The sequence below is a fragment of the Staurois parvus genome, unplaced genomic scaffold (genome assembly GCF_062004578.1).
Source record: "Staurois parvus isolate SC_StPar_1 unplaced genomic scaffold, SC_StPar_1.0 ptg000136l, whole genome shotgun sequence".
In the NCBI taxonomy this organism is placed as follows: domain Eukaryota; kingdom Metazoa; phylum Chordata; class Amphibia; order Anura; family Ranidae; genus Staurois; species Staurois parvus.
The window spans coordinates 12235947-12255994 of record NW_028317932.1 but is presented as its reverse complement, the minus strand read 5'-3'; the positions used below and the strand labels follow the sequence as shown (position 1 = coordinate 12255994).

General features: G+C 41.5%; 1 pseudogene; it reads right to left on the bottom strand.

The window, feature by feature from the left end:
• Positions 1 to 1089: 1089 nt before the first annotated feature.
• On the bottom strand, positions 1090 to 1157 carry LOC149465953 (U6 spliceosomal RNA; annotated as a pseudogene).
• Positions 1158 to 20048: the final 18891 nt, after the last annotated feature.

Genomic DNA, 20048 nt, shown 5'->3' with positions numbered 1-20048 from the left:
GATTTATGTGTAACCCATACGTAAAATGGAATGAATTTTGCTAATCAACAGCAGATAAGTCCTTCCCCATATCTACAGACCACTTTCTAGTGTAAGGTGGGAGATCATCATGTATCAGTGAGTGTAACAATTTATAAAGTCAGGCAAGCAGGTGTCTGGGCAACTCAGAGAGGGAGCACAGCCATTCATATTCAGTAGGTGGATGGTGAACTTGGGAGGTAGCGAATAAATGCCTACAGAACGAAGACAAATGAAAAGCAGTGAGCCGGTCACCCAATCCGACTGGAAAGTTAGGTAAGCCAGAGGAGAGTGGATAATAGAATGCACCACAGGCCATGTGGTATGTGAAAGAGGACCAATAGCAGAAGACCCCAATCCTTGCAGGAAAGCTGGGTTATCGAAAAGAGGCATCAAAGGGGATCTGAAGACAGGACAAGATTAAGTCCACGCTTACACCACAGACACAGGGCAGCCATCGTTAAAGGCAAAAGGGAATGAAGCTGGTAAAGTTCCTGCTTATAGTCCCGTAGGAGAGCCCTAAGGTCAACAGGGGATATGTCCTGCTCCACCATAGTGGAAGCTTTACAGAAGGATTGGGGGAACCACTCAAGTGTACGGGCCACTAAGGCAGCTTTATGGTACAATTCGTAGTCTGGTAGGCCAGCCCCACCTTGAAGTTTCAGATAGGTAAGTAATTTGTGTCGTAGTCTCAAAAAGGTGCGATGCCATATAAAGCATATTGATATAGAATGCAACAAGTGGAAGAAACGCTTAGGTACAGAAATGGGGACAGTCTAAAAAACATAAAGCAAGTTTGGGAAAGAGTCCATTTTTAAGGTGTTAATACGTCCAAACCAGGATATGGGGGATGGGGGGGGGGTACCCCAGGATTCCAAGTCTTTATGGATGCAAGATAATAATGGAATATAATTAAGTGCAGATAAATCAGAAAGATTAGAAGGAATCGTGATGCCCAGATAAGAGATACCTTTAGGTTTCCATTGAAAGAAAAAGTTGGAATATAACTGTGTGGCTGCAGGGAGAGAAATGTTCAAAGCCTCAGTTTAGCTATGTTCAATTTAAAAAAAATTGCATAGGGGCCATGCTAACCTTCTCTGTATCATTCCAATTTTAGTATGTCCTGCTGAAGTGAGGACGGCATTTGGACTTTAATGTCTAGAGTTGTTTATCTGTTTGTACCCTTCAAGCAATGCTCCAGGTATAGGAACCAATATACCTTGCGTCATGTGCACTATGTTGTTATCTCGTTATGTTGCACTTATATAAGTATATAATATACTACTATATAAGGTGTCATTCTCAATATAACATTTTTAAGAGGTATGCATTTAAACACTTTTTGATTAATTTTATTCATGCTTTAGTATCTTTTGAAGCAGTTTTTGTGAATGAACAATGAAAGAAATCAAAACAACTGGCATAGTGCATGAAAAACTCATGTGTTGGACGCAATGGCTGTTTTCATGTACGTTATCAGTGGAGTTAATGCAGATGCTGCACTTTTTCAAAATCCACTGCTCAAAAAACTTAAAGGAACACTTTTTAATCAGAGAATAGCATCAAGTCAATTAAAATGCTGGGATATTGATCTGGTCAGTTAAGTAGCAGAGGGAGTTGTTAATCAGTTTCAGCTGCTTTGGTGTTAATGAAATTAACAAAAAGTGCACTAGATGGGCAACAATGAGACGAGCCCCAAAACAGGAATAGTTTTACAGGTGGAGGCCACTGACATTTTTTTCCCTACTCATCTTTTCTGACTGTTTTTCACTAGTTTTGCATTTGCACAGGCAGTCCAACTCCAGGATGGCACACCAATACACAGAAGATTTGCTGAGTCTCCCAGCACTGTCTCAAGAGCATGGAGGAGATTCTAGGAGACAGGCAGTTACTCTAGGAGAGCTGAACAGGGCCATAGAAGGTCCTTAACCCATCAGCAGTACCGGTATCTGCTCCTTTGTGCAAGGAGGAACAGGATGAGCACTGCGAGAGCCCTATAAAATGACCTGCAGCACGCCACTGGTGTGAATGTCTCTGACCAAACAGACTTCATGAGTGTGGCCTGAGGGCCCGAAGTCCTCTAGTTGGTGCTGTGCTCACTGCCCGGCACCATAGAGCTCGATTGGCATTTGCCATTGAACACCAGAATTGGCAGGTTGCAACTGGCGCCCTGTGCTTTACACAGATGAGAGCAAGTTCACCCTGAGCACACGTGAAAGACATGAAAGGGTCTGGAGAAGTCGTGGAGATTGTTATGCTTTAATATCGTTCAACATGACCGTTTTGCTGGTGAGTCTGTGATGGTCTGGGGAGGCATATCCATGGAGGGACGCACAGAGCTCTACAGGCTAGACAATGGCATGCTGACTGCCATTAGGTATCGGAATGAAATCCCTGGACCCATTGTCAGACCCTACACTGGGACAGTGGGTCCAGGGTTCCTCCAGGTCCTCGACAATGTCCGGCCTCATGTGAGTATGCAGGCCGTTCCTAGAGGATGAACGAATTGATAACATTAAATGGCCCCCATGCTCACCTGATCTAAGTCCCATAGAACACCTCTGGAATGTCATGTTTCAGTCCAAAGCTGCCAGGTTGCATCTCAGACTGTCCAGGAGCTCAGTGATGCTCTGGTCCAGATCTGGGAGTTAATACCCCATCATCTCATTAAGAGCATGTCCCGACGTTGTGAGAAATGCATACAAGCACGTGGGGGCCATACAAACTACTGAGTACCATTTTGAGTTGCTGCAATGAAATTTCAGCAAAACGGACTAGCCTGCTTCATCATTTTTTTCACTTTGATTTTTGGGGTGTCTTTGAATTCAGTCCTCTGAAGGATGATTATTTTCATTTCCATCAAACGATTGGGCATCCTTACATTTCTAACACATATACAGCATGATATTTTTCCCCATTGAGGTCTGATGTGTTTTCAAAGTGCTCTCTTAATGTTTTTGAGCAATGTATTTCATTAGTAATTTTACACACACACATTTGGACAGCAGCATTGTCAAACTGGGGAAAGGGTACTGTTGGACTGTCAGATTTATATGGACTTGTCTAATAAATTAAAGCCAAACTCCTGCTAACACTTTTCAAGCAGTTACAGCAACAGTTTTTCCTTTTGGGTTAAAAGTTTTACATTAATGAATAAAAACTGTCCATTATAAGCACCCCTGTCAGTGTTAAATAGTTTGTCTCATAGTTTGTAAGAAACGTGTGAATAGTGAACCAAATTATAAAGGTGTTACTATGTTGAAATACATGGGTCCGCGAAAGATTGAAAAAATTAAATTAGTTTCAAAGAGTTATAACTGGTGAAGCTGGGTAATGGCAGGTACTCATTCCACTTTGTATGCATGTATGTGGGAATTTTCCTCAGTGCTTAGTGAATGTGGTAAAATTTCACTTTGCAAGAATACTCAATAACATGCAACAAAATAAAAAAAAAAATACAGCACTTTTGCTTTTGCATGATTGGACAATGGAAGTCTGTAGAGCTTTAGGGGAAAATTCCCTTGCAAAGTACAATTCATGTCATGATGGTTGTGAGGGCCCCCCCATGTCATGACTGCTACAACTGATTGTTAAAAATGTATTCACTTATGTAAAGCTTTTGACAAAATGTGCAAAAATAGGCATAGAAAACAATATGAAGGCTATGAGGCCCAGAAGCACAACCAGAGCAGTCTGGATACACGGTGATTTACGGAGGTAGGAAAAGCACTTGGCAAATACTCTTGGAGTCTAATCTTGACAGTATGTAAAGTTTGGAAACCTCTATATGATTGATTGAAAACAATTAGTATTGTTTCTATATATATTATATATTGGGAATCACCTTTGAGATGTAATTCAAGAGGTGGGGACCACCTAAAGGGGATTTCTAGGAAATACACACTACAAGGGTTACATGCTTGACAAGTCTAATGTAGATAAAAAAGCTGCAATACTTTTCTTATTCCTTTCTCCCTATTCCAGCAGGCATCCTCACTGCAAATTCAACCATTCCCTCCAAGCTTCTTTTCTAAAGTGCTTCAGCACACCAGAATGCTGTCATACACAGACATCATCTAGTACAACGGAGGACCAAAAACCATGCAATGTATGTGAGGGCCTGCCCACAACCCAGAGTGTCAAAAAGAAGAGGAGAGTGCCTGAAGCCTTCTGGAAAGAGGAATAAGCTAAGTATTACAGTTTTCTCCTCTACATCTTGATTTAAAGAGCAATCAATCCTTACAATGCAGGGGAAGCCCACTGCAGGGGTGTTTTTGTGTAATGGTTTTGTGTGATGGGGCATCACACATAGCAAGGACTTTTAAACAAGTTTGCTGTATAGGCCGGTTCACACCTCAAATCGGACAGGAATGCACTGGGCCTTCCTGTGTGATTCACATCTGATTCAGTTGCAGTGCAATTTCAGCCTATTCATTTGAATGAAGCAAAAATGTTGCATGCACTACTTTGCACAACTTTACAAAACACAGAGCAACCAGATTGCATGGTACTTCTGTATGTTGTCTGTGATCTGCGTTTAGAGTGTCTTTAGCATTGCACTGACACCCTCTGCAGATTGCAAGTGCAGTGTATTTTGAATGCGATGTGGGAAACGGACATGAATCCAATGTGGATAAGTGCAGCATGATGTGGGGCAGAAAAAACACATAGTCCCAACCTGGAGCACCCATAAGTTGGAACAGCAAAGCAGCAGTACAGCAGTGGACCAGAGGTGCCAACAGCATCTGTCTTGAGTGGAATGAGGCCTGGCCAGTTTGCACCCAAGTGGTGAGGATTCCTGGAAAGATGACATGCCCCTGTATTTTCCCTACTCCTCTGGAACCTTTCCCAGACACTATGCACTGTCCCTGACAAGCAGGTGACCTGTCCCTACTCTACCTGCTCACAAAATGCGCATAAACCCAGGAGCCAAGGTCTTAAATAGACTCTGCCTGACTCAAGATGGTCACCAAAGTCACATGGGGAGCCAGGCTCCAATCGGATAGCTGTCTCCCTGTGACCAAGGAAAAAAAGAGGAACTGGGTTACGGTTGACTTCCTCACCCATCTGCATTGCTGTTGCGGATGAACGCCACCTGCAGTGGAGAAAACAGATTGCACCATGTCTTCTGTGCATGTTGTCTCTTCCTAGATGGATGGATGGAAGCATGGGTTGGTAGGTGGGTGGATGAATAGGGGCAAGGGCAGAGAGTGTAGAGCAGACCTAGTGGTAGATAAAGACACAACTCAGTTTTTATAGATGGAAAAGACAATTATCTCACCTCCACACATACTGTATATCCAGCGGCATCAGTTTTGCATCATTTCTGTAATAAGCAGCTGGGCACCATGAGAGAGGCTCATTGCAGAATACAGCAGCTGCTATTGAAGATACATTGCTGGCAGCATTTCCTGTAATTGTAACTATTAGAATAGCTTTTGTATCCTGCATTTATATGGCTTGAAGTACAGAGGTGGCAGATGATTTGAAAAATGCAAGCTGACACTGAAGAGGAGCACAGTGAAAAGACGGATAAAGAGAACAGTTTACGCCTGATTTCATCGGAGACATAAATAAAAACAATCAATGCTCTATGTTCTTCCTTTCTACACAGCCCTGAGACGCTTCAGAAACTGAGTTATTACTTTAAGATGCTATCAAGCCTTTTAAAGCTCACATCAGAGGTTAAGCAAATCATCCATATGTGGCTTGCAAGAAAAAAAAAAAACAGAAAAAAAATATAGAAACCATAGCCGCCTCCTGATAATAAGGGTATATCTATGGGTGTATTTGACAAGGGTGAGCAGCTTCTATGCAGTTCAAGAAGTGTGTGTATGTGAGGGGGGGCAGTGGGCACACATACACCCATCATTTCCCTACTGAGTGACTAACAGGTGAGATATAGTGCACCGGAAATGTCATCTGGCCATACCAAGAGGTAAGGTTAGAAGACTGTATAACAAAATGATATAAAGAAAATATTTTTCTACATAGTTGTTCTGTAATATGTTCTATAATCCTTGAAAGGAAAAGCAAAACCAGCGCTCAGGTCCATAAACGTTCCAGGGACACGGTAACGGTCACTCGCTGAGGTGCAGCCCTCTAAAGATCTGGGAATCTTGATGGTACTGGAAAAGAGCAAAAAAGGGCGCACTCTCCTCATGCATTACCGTGATAAAAAATAATTTATTGAGAATGACAAAAGTGTATACTCACAAACCAAGAGTCATAAATAAAAGCAAGGAACCAATGTGTCTTTTAGCATAGCAGAACCATTGCATGGTAAGCATAAGGCTCAGAGCATTGCACAGGAAACCCAGAGCAGGAACCTTGGATTGTTGGGTCTAGTAATCGCAGAGATCCAGGCAAGGATTATAGAATATGAAAAAGAGCAAACGAGCTCCCTTCCTTAGCTCTGAGGAAGTGAGATCGTCTCCCGAAACGCATTTGCACACCTTGTCATAAGACCACCACTTGCTGGGACTGTCACATTGGTTCCTTGCTTTTATTTATGATTCTTGGTTTGTGAGTATACACTTTTGTCATTCTCAATAAATTCTTTTTTATCATGGTAATGCATGAGGAGAGTGCGCTTTTTTTTGCTCTTTTCCATGTTCTATAATCCTTGCCTAAATTTCTAGCATTACTAGACCCAAGCATCCAAGGTTCTTGCTCTGGGTTTCAATGCAATGCTCTGAATCTTATGCTTACCATGCAATGGTTCTGCTATACTAAAAGACACATGTATGGATCAGAGCAAACAAGAAAATCATATCTACAATCGACTGTACAATGCCCCTATGAAGTGATAACAGCATACATACACAAAATACACAAACTGTGTCTAAAAATGTGATTTTCTGTAATGTTTTTGTGTTTGTTTAACCACACTCTTTAACATTTTAAAATGTGAACACTGTGTAAGAATCAAATTGTGTATGGCTATAGTTAAAGTAAATTTCAAAAAGGTTAATTTGAAAAAAGCTCCAAAGAAAAAAAAGCATTTGGGAGACACTGGGACTTTGGTTTGAGGTCTTACAAAGTAATGATAGGACAAAGAGAGCACATTGGCTTGGTTGGGCAGCTCACAACAGACAGACAATGCATTACAAGAACCATAAAACGCTCACTCTTCATCATGGCTTCAGGTAAAATAAGACACTTTAATGGACTCAAAATGGGGCTTTACTGCGTGAATTTGTGTAGGGAAGCTAATTTCAAGCCATTAGCATCTACATGAGCTGTCAAGATAACTTAAAAAAAAATAAAGTGAATTTAAAGGTTTGTTTTTTCTTCTTTTTTAAAATAACAAATGTTTTTTGTTACCTGGTCTGTGCAATGGTTTTGCACAGAGCAGCCCCAATCTTTTTCTTGGGTCCCCGCTGGCATTCCTGGCTCCTCCCCCTGACCAGTGCCCCCACAAGCAAACAGCTTTCTATGGGGCCTACCCCACAACAAGCTATCCCCGCTCCAGTCTATCCTGAACTCAGCGGCCAGACTCATCCACCTTACCATCCGATCCACTTCTGCCACCCCCCTCTGTCATTCCCTCCACTGGCACCCGATTGCCCAGCGCATCAAGTTCAAACTACTAACACTGACATACAAAGCCATTCATAATGCTGCCCCAAACTACCTCACCGACCTGATACCCAAATACCACCCTACCCGTAATCTTCGCTCCTCACAAGACCTCCTACTCTCTAGCTCCCTGGTCTCCACCTCCCACGCCCGACTGCAGGACTTCTCCAGAGCTTCCCCCATCCTCTGGAACTCACTTCCTCAATCCATCAGATTGTCCCCTACCCTCCTCACCTTTAGGCGCACCCTGAAAACCCATCTCTTCAGGGAAGCCTACCCCACCCTCACCTAACATCCGATCCCCTCCACTCCTCACTCCATTCCATCCCCCACAGCCATCTCCTCCTGTACCACCATCCCCTCCCTCCTAGACTGTAAGCTCGAAAGGGCAGGGCCCTCTAACCCTCGTGTATTGTGTATTGTTTTGTTACTGTATTGTCTCATGTCTTGTCCCCCATTCTAATGTACAGCGCTGAGCAAACCCTTTGACGCTATATAAATACTCTATAATAATAAATACTCTATAATAATAATGGGGGCACTGGTGCGTGCTTGCTCCCAAGCTCTGCTCTATGCATCCATAAGACACATAGAATGGCAGCTTGCCCCTGCCCCCCCTCTCCCGCTCTCTCCTCATTGGCTCACTGGCTGTGATTGACAGCATTGAGAGACAATAGCTCTTTGTCTCAGTCAATAAAGAGAGAGACCTGGGACAGCTGAGGCTCCCATGCACATCCCTGGATCAAGAGGTTCCACAGGTGAGTATTAGATGGGCTGTGGGGTGAGCAGCACACAGAAGGTTTTTTACCTTCATGCATAGAATGCATGAAAGTAAAAAACCTTCAGCCTTTACAACCACTTCAACTTGGGTTCTTTTATCATTTGTTCTGGCGCTTCTTCTTTTGGTGCAGTTTGTAAGAAGCCAATACCAAGGGGTATTGTATTATATCTTGCACCTATGCATATTTTTGTGAACTAGAGTAGAAGTTCAAACAGTAGCCAGCTTACAAGAATCCATGTGTTATTACTTGAAATAGAGATTAAAATACCGGTAACTACCCATATATACAGTTTGTTGCTCTTTCCTAGGACAGCATAGTATACAGAGCTTTTTGACATTCTGCACATTTCATTGCTTATCCTGTCAGCAATGTTTCTTTTTCCTATGGAAATATGTTGGTGCATGCATTTGGTACTAGGCTTTATAAGAACAGAAAGAAATTTAATCATTGGAACCATTCAGGGAGCTTAAAGTACAACTAAAGGCACCTGCAGGCTATTCTAAACAGAAGCCAAAATCCAGTTGTCATGCACAAGCCTCATAAAGGTAACAAGAACTTCATTGATTGAGCCTAATCCTTCCTAATTTGTGTTTTATGTGCTCCCTATCTCAGGCACTGCAGCTCTCAGTGGAGGATTTAAGCAGTGGATAGGACTAGGTGTGGCCAGGTTCCAATTCAAAAGCTACAAGCTAGTGAATCAGCAGCAATAATGCGGATAACCACTCCCTCTGCAACATTTTTTCATCCAACTGTAGTGCAAGCAGGCCACAAAAGAGTGACTGGGAGGCCACAGGTCTACTTTAAATATAGAATGTTCCTATAGCCCAGAGTGTACTTTTAAGGGATAAAATATATAATAATGTTATTAACTTAGTCTAAACGCTTTTTCAGATGAACACATTGGGCCTGATTGTCACGCTAGCAGTGTGTAGAAGAGACACACACTGGGAGATGTACAGAGGAAAGCAACGTACTGGAGAAACCTGAACCATGTATTTTCACTCTATGGGGGGTAGACACTTGAAGCCCTCCAGGCACTGAAGCAGCCATTAAAGGAGCTTGGATAAAGTGACAATGTTATCAACCTTTCTCATTTTTACATCATTGTTGGAAAATGATGAGGACCTTGATAGCCTATGAAATGATGTTAAGTCAATATGCAGCCGAGTTTGTATAGTCCTAACATACAGAGCCCTGGTGCTGAATGGTTTAAATTTTTTATAGTTTGTTGTTGGGTGGGTGGCTGCTTCACTGGGGTTGAAAACCCTTATTTTCTGATAGACTTTGATCCTAAACCAGTGAAAATGGGTGGTGCCCTCCCTGGTTTCAACAGTGCCCCCTATAGCTATCAGAGAGACACAGCAGAGTGGTAGTGTTTCCTGAACAGCATTACCATTTCCCAGACTGATTGAACTTGCTCATTGCTGTTTAGGTAAATAAATTGCACAGACAGCCTGTAGTGTTTGTTTGCACAGGCTGTTAATGCTCAGTTATATTTATGTATAATTTAGGATGTATATATTACTGTCACAAGTTGGCGACATTTTTATGTACATTTCTGTATGCTGAAAGAAACAAATTTTATTAGGTCAATATGTGTTTGTGGATTAGTGTCCCTTTAAGCAGTCATTCCAAGTCCTCACTGAGACAACTAAGAATTAAAGTGACATGAGTCACAACCAATCAGCATCATCCAAACTATTTCAGAAAATAGAATCACACTTTTGCTTTATTAATATTGAAGCATATGTCATTTGTGTTAATATAGCACAAAAGAATCTGTATTCATAGAATGAATGCTTTAGGTGGTACTTCTGTTTGTCAAAAAAGCCTTTTGCATGATCCTTACTTATATAGGGTATGACCACTCTGACTACAAATTTCAGAAAACAAAACAATCTACTATGTCCTGTATACTTTTGAAATAATTATAAAATGAAAAATAATAAATATAATTACAAGATGTAAACTTGGTGAAAATAGGTGAAATATTTAAACTTTGTCATATAGGTAAAGTTTTTTAAAGGCTCATTGTTTGAATAAAATGGACTATGCAGTCAATGGGTTCCCAGTAGTTTAAAATACACTTCCTAGGTTTGAAAATATAGCTTGACTTTTGCCGATTACGCATAATCCTTTATTTCCGCCAGGCCTAGCACATCCCCCTTCTTTCTCTTGGTGGACCTCCCATGGCTTTGTTATTGTAAATTATTTTCTGAGCGCTCATACGTTTCCATCATGGGAGTCTCTTCGAGAATCAAGGGGGGTCCTGCCATGGGAATGTTATCGATATTTGCAATTGCGCCACTGGGTCCTCTCCCTCCGTCGTACCTCTACATGCCCTTACCGCAAAACACCTGTCAGCATTCTCCAGGTTCCCCTGGTCTCATTTCTGTAATTTATGCCTCCCTTAACAGTAGGTCCTCCTCACCACCCCTGTCTTATGTCTCTCAATTTGAGCGGGGTCTGGGTGTCTCGATTGTGCCGGAGGATTGGCGTAGGGCCTGGGGGATGGTGGCAAAATGTTCATTTAATACAGTCACTCATGAGGCAGCCTACAAAGTTCTACTGCAGTGGCACTGGGTCCCGGCTCGGACTGCTCACTTTAATCCGACTGGCAGAGATAGGTGTTTCTGGAACTGTGGTCTACGCAGGGAGGTCTTGCAGATTTCGTGGTCGTGCCCGTGATTGATAGGCTTCTGGTCCAGGGTTTTTGGTTTGCTACAAACGCTATTTCATATTACGGTCCATAGGGATGCAAAGGTGACCCTCTTGCATTGCCCAATTTTGGGTCTGTCTAGGTCTCAGCAGAATTTAGCATCCTACCTATTTATTTCGGCCAAACTTGCTATAGCTCAAGCTTGGAGAACCCCTTTGGTTGTCTTCCAGGGGGTGAAGACCCGGATGAATGCTATGTTGTTCAATGAACAGATGTCTAGCATTCTTCATGATTCTCATCCGAGATTCCTTAAGGTTTGGGAACCTTGGATATGGTATTCCTTGCCATCCCTGCCTCCTACTAGTTATGACCTCTTATAGTCACTGCCTGTGCTAGCCCTGGATCCATGATTCTTCTAGTTTCCCTTCTTCCATGTTTTCTTTCTGATTTCCTTTTTTTTTTGCTTTATTTTCTTTTTCCTTTCTTCTAACCTTTTTTTTTCCTCTTCTTTTTCCGATATTATGTTGGATTACTACTGCTATATGGTTCGGCTTTTTGCTGTACCTTCTTGATGTCATTGGACATTTCGTTATTTGACTAATACAAGTCAGCAGGATGTCTCTGTTTATGTGTCATTGTTCTGCTCTGCCCCTGCGTGGGCGTATTTTGAGCTTGTTGTAATCTTAAAAAAACCTTTCTTAATAAAAAAATTGAAACAGAAAATATAGCTTGAAGCAGTTTTGCACCTAAAAATATTTTTTTTTCTATATTGCAGCTTACCAGTTCTTAGTTGTGGACTTTTGTTTCTCTTTATTTTCACCTAGCAATCCTGTCAGTAAGTCTGTTGTCTGTCAAATTCCTTTAACATACCAAGCAAACGTGGCAGTTAGAGGGTGGAGAAATTAATTTAAGGTGGCACTAAACCTAACATGTAAAAAACTGCAAGCAGGCAGCTTTTCATTGGAGAAGAGAAATTCTGTCTGTACACTGAGCTACACCTGCATAGCTTAGCGTACATTCCAGGCAAGCTCCAGTTGTACTTAAATGACTGACTCCCACACACATGTGCGGGATGGTGTCCCTACACCACAGGCCAATCAAAAACCAAACAAACAGGCCAAAAACCCGACAGCCAGAAGTAACTGGGGAGAAAATGAGAGCAGCTGGCGAGGGATGTAGCCACCGCATTACTGGAAGGTGGAAGTGAGTGTTTTCAGGAGTTTAGGTCTGCTTTAACTGTGACAGGGGTGCTTACAATGGTCAGCTTTTATGCATTTATATTAAACCTTTATCTCACAAGGCAAAACAACTGTTGCCGTAACTGGGTGCAACCAAAGCTAAGCTGTGTGTGTCCATAGACACATACAGTGTGGCTCAGCCCCGTCCCCTGCTCTCTGCTCACAGAATTTGACTGACAGCAGCAGGAGCCAATGGCTCCAAGAGGAGAAGAACTGCAGTTGGGCCCACCACTGAATCAATGCAAGATTAAGAACTATGTGTCTAGGAGTGGGGGGGGGGGGGGGACAGCAAGTGGCAAAACATTTTTTACCTTAGTGCATTCCCTTAGTGCATTAAGGTAAAAATGTTTTAGCTTAAGAACCACTAGAAGTGTCTACATATTAATAGAAAGCAGTAAATAAGCTTTAAAATGAGCCACAACTGAACTCTGTTGTTTGCAGGCACTGTGGAGTACTTTATCCTCAAAGTTCACAGCAGAAGTACTGAGGTCACTCCGGTCAGTTGTCTTAGCAGCTCAGCTCCCCTTGCTCCCACTAACAGAGGATCTTTGAGGCATTAAATTAAATGAAACATATTTAAATACTTAAAAGACTTTCAAAATGAACAAGAACATTGACATTGTTTTTAATTTATTAAATCTTTTATGGGATTATAATAACAAAGTTTACATCTACATTAGGTGCTTAACTGCATTGGATCAGCTTAGTACACCCTTTAGGTCCCATCAATTAACCCTTTGATGCCATTAGTAACCTAAAATATATTGAAACAGTTTAAAAAAACTGCAGGAAAAGTAAGTTGAAAATGATGCCAAAACTAACCAGATGAGATTCTTTCTGACATTTTTTCTGGCGTAAGTTAAAAAAATACCACAAACCACCACTTCAAAAGTTGTTTCCTTTTATGGGGTTGATGTACATGAAAAGGAAGAAGGGAGCCAAGTAGATGTAAACTGACATACCGAAGTGTAAGCAAAGAGCTGAATGGCTGTTTTGAGAGAAACTCCAAGTTCACATTTGCTCTTGTTTTTGTGTATTAGCTCCAATACATGCTTCTGCTGAAATATCACATGAGTTGGGTTGACATTTGTATGGGGATACACAATCATAACACCCCCAAATGTATATGAACATGAAAGGAAAACTGTAGCTAGGGAAATATATTGGCTGCCACAGTTGACCTCTTTTAGAAAATGCTAGTTTCCTGGCTGTCTCTTGCTTCAGTACTTTATGAGCCATTAATCCACAAGGATGCAGAAAGTGAAAACCAGGTCAACTCAGAACTTCTCATCTACACTCTTGTTCCTGATTTGGACTAAGAAGTACTAAAAAAACCAGAGGATCTGCATGACAGCCAGGCAACTAGCTTGTGAAATGGAAACTAGCATGAAATATGGCAGGTTATGTATTTCCTTTGACAAGTTTGTTTTAAGGTGGAGCTCAGGCCTGCTGACCTCCCCTGAGCCCCTTTCCTTTACAGCTATTGCCATGGAAGATGGTTCAAGGGTACAGGGGCAAGGGAGGTCAGACAATGCACGAGGTAATGTCATTTGCACACTGGCAAATTATAACAAGAGCCCAAAGCTCTCGAATCCAGATACAGGAAGCAGCCAAAAACAGCGCCCATACTCTAAAACCTAACCTGCTGCCACCAACAACTTACAGACTTGCGAGGAACCTCACTCCTAACATCTCTCGTCAGCAAAGCACACTCTGCTGTCCAGCAAACTGGTAGAGGAGCTGAATCGCCCATCAGCCCAGCAATCAAAATAGAAAAAAAAGCTCATTAATTAAATATTTAACATCCCTAGTTAGGCAGTGCATAGAAGGATATAAAAAAGTTACAAAGACACACTTAGGAAAACGGTGTTGTACATAAGTTAGATAAACAAAATTACCAAAATATTTCTCCTGTCCTGGGGCTGGATGGAACACATGGATCATTCCCATCAGCATAGATAGGACCCCACAGATATGACCATGATTTGATCTCAAATTTATACATAAGAGATCCCAGTGGAGTTGTCATCCTTCCAGCCTGTCCAGGATCCTACCTAATTAGCATAGGTAAGATTTTGATAACCAAAATCTTCAAACACTCATATCTGTGCTGAATTATGAATTATGAATCTGAAAGTAAGAGTAATAGTTTCAGCTGTTGTTCTGCTATGTATATAAAGAGACAAAAAGAGGGCGCACAGGCCTAGTGCATTACCTTTAAAAATGAGATTTATTGATAAAAAGTAAAATACTCACAAGAGAAATAAAATCAAATGGAAAGCATGTCACAAGGAATGCAATGTGGTCCATAAACCCCTGAAGGTATTCTGGTGGGGGACTGTAGACCTCTGGATAGCTGGTGGCTGACATGTTTCGAGGTGGTATCTCTTCCTCAGAGCCAGTCTGCTATGTGTTGAGACACAGATGCTTTAAACCTAGCAGAAGCAGTATCAACGTAAAAGGAACCAGAATATTAATAACTCTCCAATAGCCTACAACAGTGGTCTCCAAACTGCGGCCCACAAGCCAAATGAAGCCCTTTGCTTCCCTTTATATGGCCCTTGGAGATTCTTAACACAGAAATTAAGCACTATTCCTCCCACTGATATAACTTATGGAACATTATTTCTTTCACTGACCTTAATGGTGGGGCATTATTCATTCCACTGCTTCCAATGATGGAGCACTATTCCTCCAACTGACACCAACAATGGGGCACTATTCCTCCTACTGACACCAATGAAGCGGCACTGTTTCTTCAACTGACACCAATGATGGACCACTATTTCTCCTACTGACACCAGTGATGGGGCACTATTCCTCCCACTGATAACAATGATGGGGCATTATTTCTCCTACTAACCCCAATGATGATGCACTATTCCATCCACTGACACCAACAATAGGGCATTATTCCTGTCATTGGGGCACAATTCTTGCTCCTACTGATCACAGGCAGTATGTAATTTTTTTACTCCCCCTGACCACAGTCTAGCCCAGCAATGGGCAAACTACGGCCCGCGGGCCGTATACGGCCCGGCGGACCTTTTAATCCGGCCCGTGGAGCTAGGCTCCCGCTAGGCTCCTCTCACAGTCCGCCGTGTAGCATGAAAATCTGTCTCCTATGAGGATCTGTCCCCCTCGACGTATCTGCGCATGTGCCGGAGATCGCCGATCGGCTGCTAATGCCTGAAACTGGCACATGCGCAGATATGTCGAGGGGGACAGATCCTCATAGGAGACGGATTTTCATGCTACACCGGAACGGCGCGGGAACATGGCGACAGGAGCAAAGGTAAGTGAATTGACACAGGGGGGACTTGGGGACTTAATATGGGGGATGAATTACTATATGGGGGATGAATTACTATGGGGGATGAATTACTATATGGGGGATGAATTACTATATGGGGGATGAATTACTATATGGGGGATGAATTACTATGGGGGATGAATTACTATATGGGGGATGAATTACTATATGGGGGATGAATTACTATGGGGGATGAATTACTATATGGGGAATGAATTACTATATGAGGGATGAATTTCTATGGGGGATGAATTACTATATGGGGGATGAATTACTATGGGGGAGGAATTACTATGGGGGATGAATTACTATATGGGGGATGAATTACTATATGGGGGATGAATTACTATGGGGGATGAATTACTATGGGGGATGAATTACTATGTGGGGGATGAATTACTATGCTTACTATGGGGGAATATTACTATACTTACTATGGATGACACATACACATCATTCATCTACTCTTGGTCCGGCCCCCGGGTCCAATATATGAACCCATTGCGGCCCTCAAGTCAAAAAGTTTGCCCACCCCTGGTCTAGCCCCTCTAAATCTGAAGGACAGTAAACTGGCCCTTTTGTTTAAAAGGTTTGGAGACCCCTGTCCTACAATAAAGTAGGCACATTTGAAATCTAATATTTTCTCTATGCACAACCCGGCTTTTTCAGAACGTTTTATACATGTACATGGTATTGGATCAGAGTTATGAGTTTTACATTGTCAAAATTTTTCAAGGACTAAAATACATACATTTTTCTTAAAGACTAGGTGGAAACATTACATTTAGACTGTGCAATCTGGGATACAGACATATATAATGTCCACTAAAAACACATCCAGGATCCTCGCTAACATACTGTTAAAATGTCATGTATTTTCTGAATTAACTCCAACCTGACAGATCTGTGCTGTGATGTTAAAAGTGCTTATGAAAATAAGTGAATATTATGTTCTAGACTTACTCGTGTCATTTCTGAATGATGACAGCTATACCAGCTCCACTCTTTTGGTAAAGCCTTTCACAAGATCCACAAAACAAAATCATGGAGTATCTGTGGTAATTTGTACCCATTTGATTTCCACCACATTGGGCTTGTCAAAGCATATCTTTGTGGACCAGGCATTGTACACAGGGGTACTGTCATGATGGAACAGTGCAGGACCTTCCAAAACTGTTTCTATGAGGTCAGAAGTGGACAGTTGTCTAAAATGAGTTGGCATGCTGTGAAAGTCACAGTATCCTTCAATGGAAACTGAACTCAATAATTTGAAGGTGTGCTTACATACTCTTGGCCATACAGGTGGGATAGTCAGGTACCTAAAACATTTTTCTGTATAGTATAACATTTCTTGACCCTTAGCCAGAGGTTCTTACTGTGTATGGGGGGTTACCAGATGAAATAAAAACTTAAGAGTATAGTGATATTCTGTTCCTGTAATGTCTCACAACATGTTGGAGATTTTTGGACGATTGTTCAGACTAATACCATGGAGAGGGTGTAACAACAAGCTCCAGCTGAGGAGAGTCAGGAGCAATATATCACTAACAATCTGTCAGTGTTTTATGGTCTAATTACTATTTAATGTCCAAATATTTTGCTTCCACAACGATGTATATACAAGATTTTTTCCCTTTTAAAAAAAACTACTAAAACATGGTAAGGTCTGCAGAGGAGGCAGCAGAGGTGGCTTGAGTGAATACGTTGCACTCCTCCGTATTTTATTTGTGCCTGAGCTGCATGAATTATATATGAATTTCTATTCTTAGCCATAAAATTTTGATGACATCAAGTCCCATAGCTGTGTGTCATTGCCAAGTGTCATCTGAGATTTCAGTTTAGTCTGCTGGTAAATAAACTTCATTTTTTTATCCTGTTTCCTAAGCTATTAGAGGATCACACTCTCGAAACACCAGCCAAAAAAAGGACAGCACTGCAAAAGTAACATTTCAAAAAAATTCTTATAGTTTATAATAAAAATCTGTTGGGATTATAATGTGACCCTAGTTACAAAAGGATGTTCTTTGGGCTGCATGTGGCCCTCTTGATCCTACATTGTGGCCCTTAGTGGTGAAAGAATGAAACAAGGCTCCCACTGTTCTCCAGTTGATAAAGGATAAACTTCTATAATTTTACAGCTCAGTTGTTCCGGAGATGTTTTATTGTTCCTTTCAGTCGTGTCATAAACTGCCTTTCTTCTATAATAATAACTCCCAAAGTGCCATAACCTTTTTTCTGGAAATAAAATGTATATGCAGCCAAAACCTTTTTTTATAGCTTGGATAGAATGATAGCAGGTTAAACCCTTTTCAGGTTTTTTTTTTTTTGTTCTGTGTTCCTGCTATGGAGAGTCAAACTATCTATTTGTCCTCAAGACCATTGTCACTGGAAATGAATGCGGTGGGAAATCCCAATTTTGTTTTGGTCCTTAATAGATCATGAACAGAGGGAAACTGTTACAATAAAAACCCCTATACCAAAGACAGTTGTTTAACCCCTTGGCGCTGGTGACTCCCATCCCTTTAAGGGGTTTTGACACCAGGAGGCGGGGTTTAGGGTCATGTGACTGCCATGATTGGCTGTCACAGCTGTCACATGATTGGAAAGGTCCTGATTGCAAGTAGTGATCGGGACCTTTCCGTGAGCTGCTGGTAAATAGGCCAGGAGAGCGCAGGGCGCGCCCTCTTGGAATATGTTTGCTTACTTTTTGTACGCAAATATGCAGACACTCGGCATCAAGGCTCAGCCACCGAGAAGCCACATATTTGCGTACCATTGGCACCAACAGGTTATAGGATAAGTTCACATTTTAACAAAAAATAAATGCACACTTTTTGGCAGGTTAAAAAAAGTGCATTTACTATTTTTCATTTTGGGAGCCTGGAAAGCATTGCACCAGCTATCAGCAGATCGCTGGTGTAATGCAAGACTCCTTCTGACCTGTCAGTGTATTTGTGTACTTGTACCTCATGCAGGCAGGGAAATACACACTGACAGGAAGAATCAATGAACTACCACAGAGCTCATCAGCACCATGGTAGTTCATTAGGAACTACAAGCCGACAGCCGCAAAGGCTGTTGGAACTTGTAGTTTTCCCATTGATAGAATACTGTGACTAAGCGATGCGGCTGAGCGGCCAGAGCCCCACAAGGCCACTTTTTTTTCAAAGTGTGACAGCTAGTGGGGGATCTTCTCCCCTCACTATCTGTCAAAACCAGGGATTGGGGGGGAGCAGGGACCAGTCCTTTTGTAAAATGTTACACCCTGAATATGGGTGTAACATGTAACATGCAAATTAATTAAATACTTGTGAGCCACTAGAAGTTTTCTAACTAATACAGCAATTAATTCCGTGTTTAAAAATAATATTAGATAATGAATGAAGTGAACCAATAAATCAATTAACGTGCTTAATAAGATTTTTAGATCGCCAGGTACTTTTTACACCCTCTCTAGGTGTATGGATGTTAATTACCTATATCTATATTGTACCGCGCTCCAAACTATATAAGTGCTCTAAATAAATTATGAATAAATATTGTGTATCACCAATAATTCAATAATAATCTATAACCATAATGCTTGAATCCATAATTGCATAATACTTAAATCCATGATTAAAGTGAATCAAAAAATTCTAATAATATTTGTAAATCAGTGCATAAAAAACTGCGTGCATACAAAACTAATAAAAAGTGAAAAAATGAAAAAATATAAAAAAATATAAAAAATATATATAAAATATATAAAAAATAAAAAATAAACTGAAAGAAAATTTATATAAGTGAATAATAGTTCAGTTCATACGAATTGAGATAGTAATGTAGTTCAATCTAAACTGCGTAGTAAGTCAATGTTCATGACATGAACCTCTCTCTCCTTCCTCCTCTCCTTTCTCCTCAACACAGCTTTTCTCAATAAGGACTTTCTCCTCTAGTTGCTTGGCTTATTCCTCCATAACCGATACATACAGAGAAGGGAAAAAAGAAACATAGTGTCTTATCCTGGGTAACAAATGTTTAATGAGCTTCTGATCTCCCACTCACATGGTATCAACAAAAGTAGCGCTTTGTGTAAATATATCCAAATCTTCCTGCAAACAGCCCTGCAGGTGTGTGTATGTTCACTCGATATACTCTCCGTTCCTCTGTGGATGCGTGATGACGTCACCGCCCCTCCCCTACGCGTTACGCTACAGGGACTCGTAGCTTCCTCTGGGGGATGTAGTTTACAAAAACTACATCCCCCAGAGGAAGCTACGAGTCCCTGTAGCGTAACGCGTAGGGGAGGGGCGGTGACGTCATCACGCATCCACAGAGGAACGGCGAGTATATCGAGTGAACATACACACACCTGCAGGGCTGTTTGCAGGAAGATTTGGATATATTTACACAAAGCGCTACTTTTGTTGATACCATGTGAGTGGGAGATCAGAAGCTCATTAAACATTTGTTAC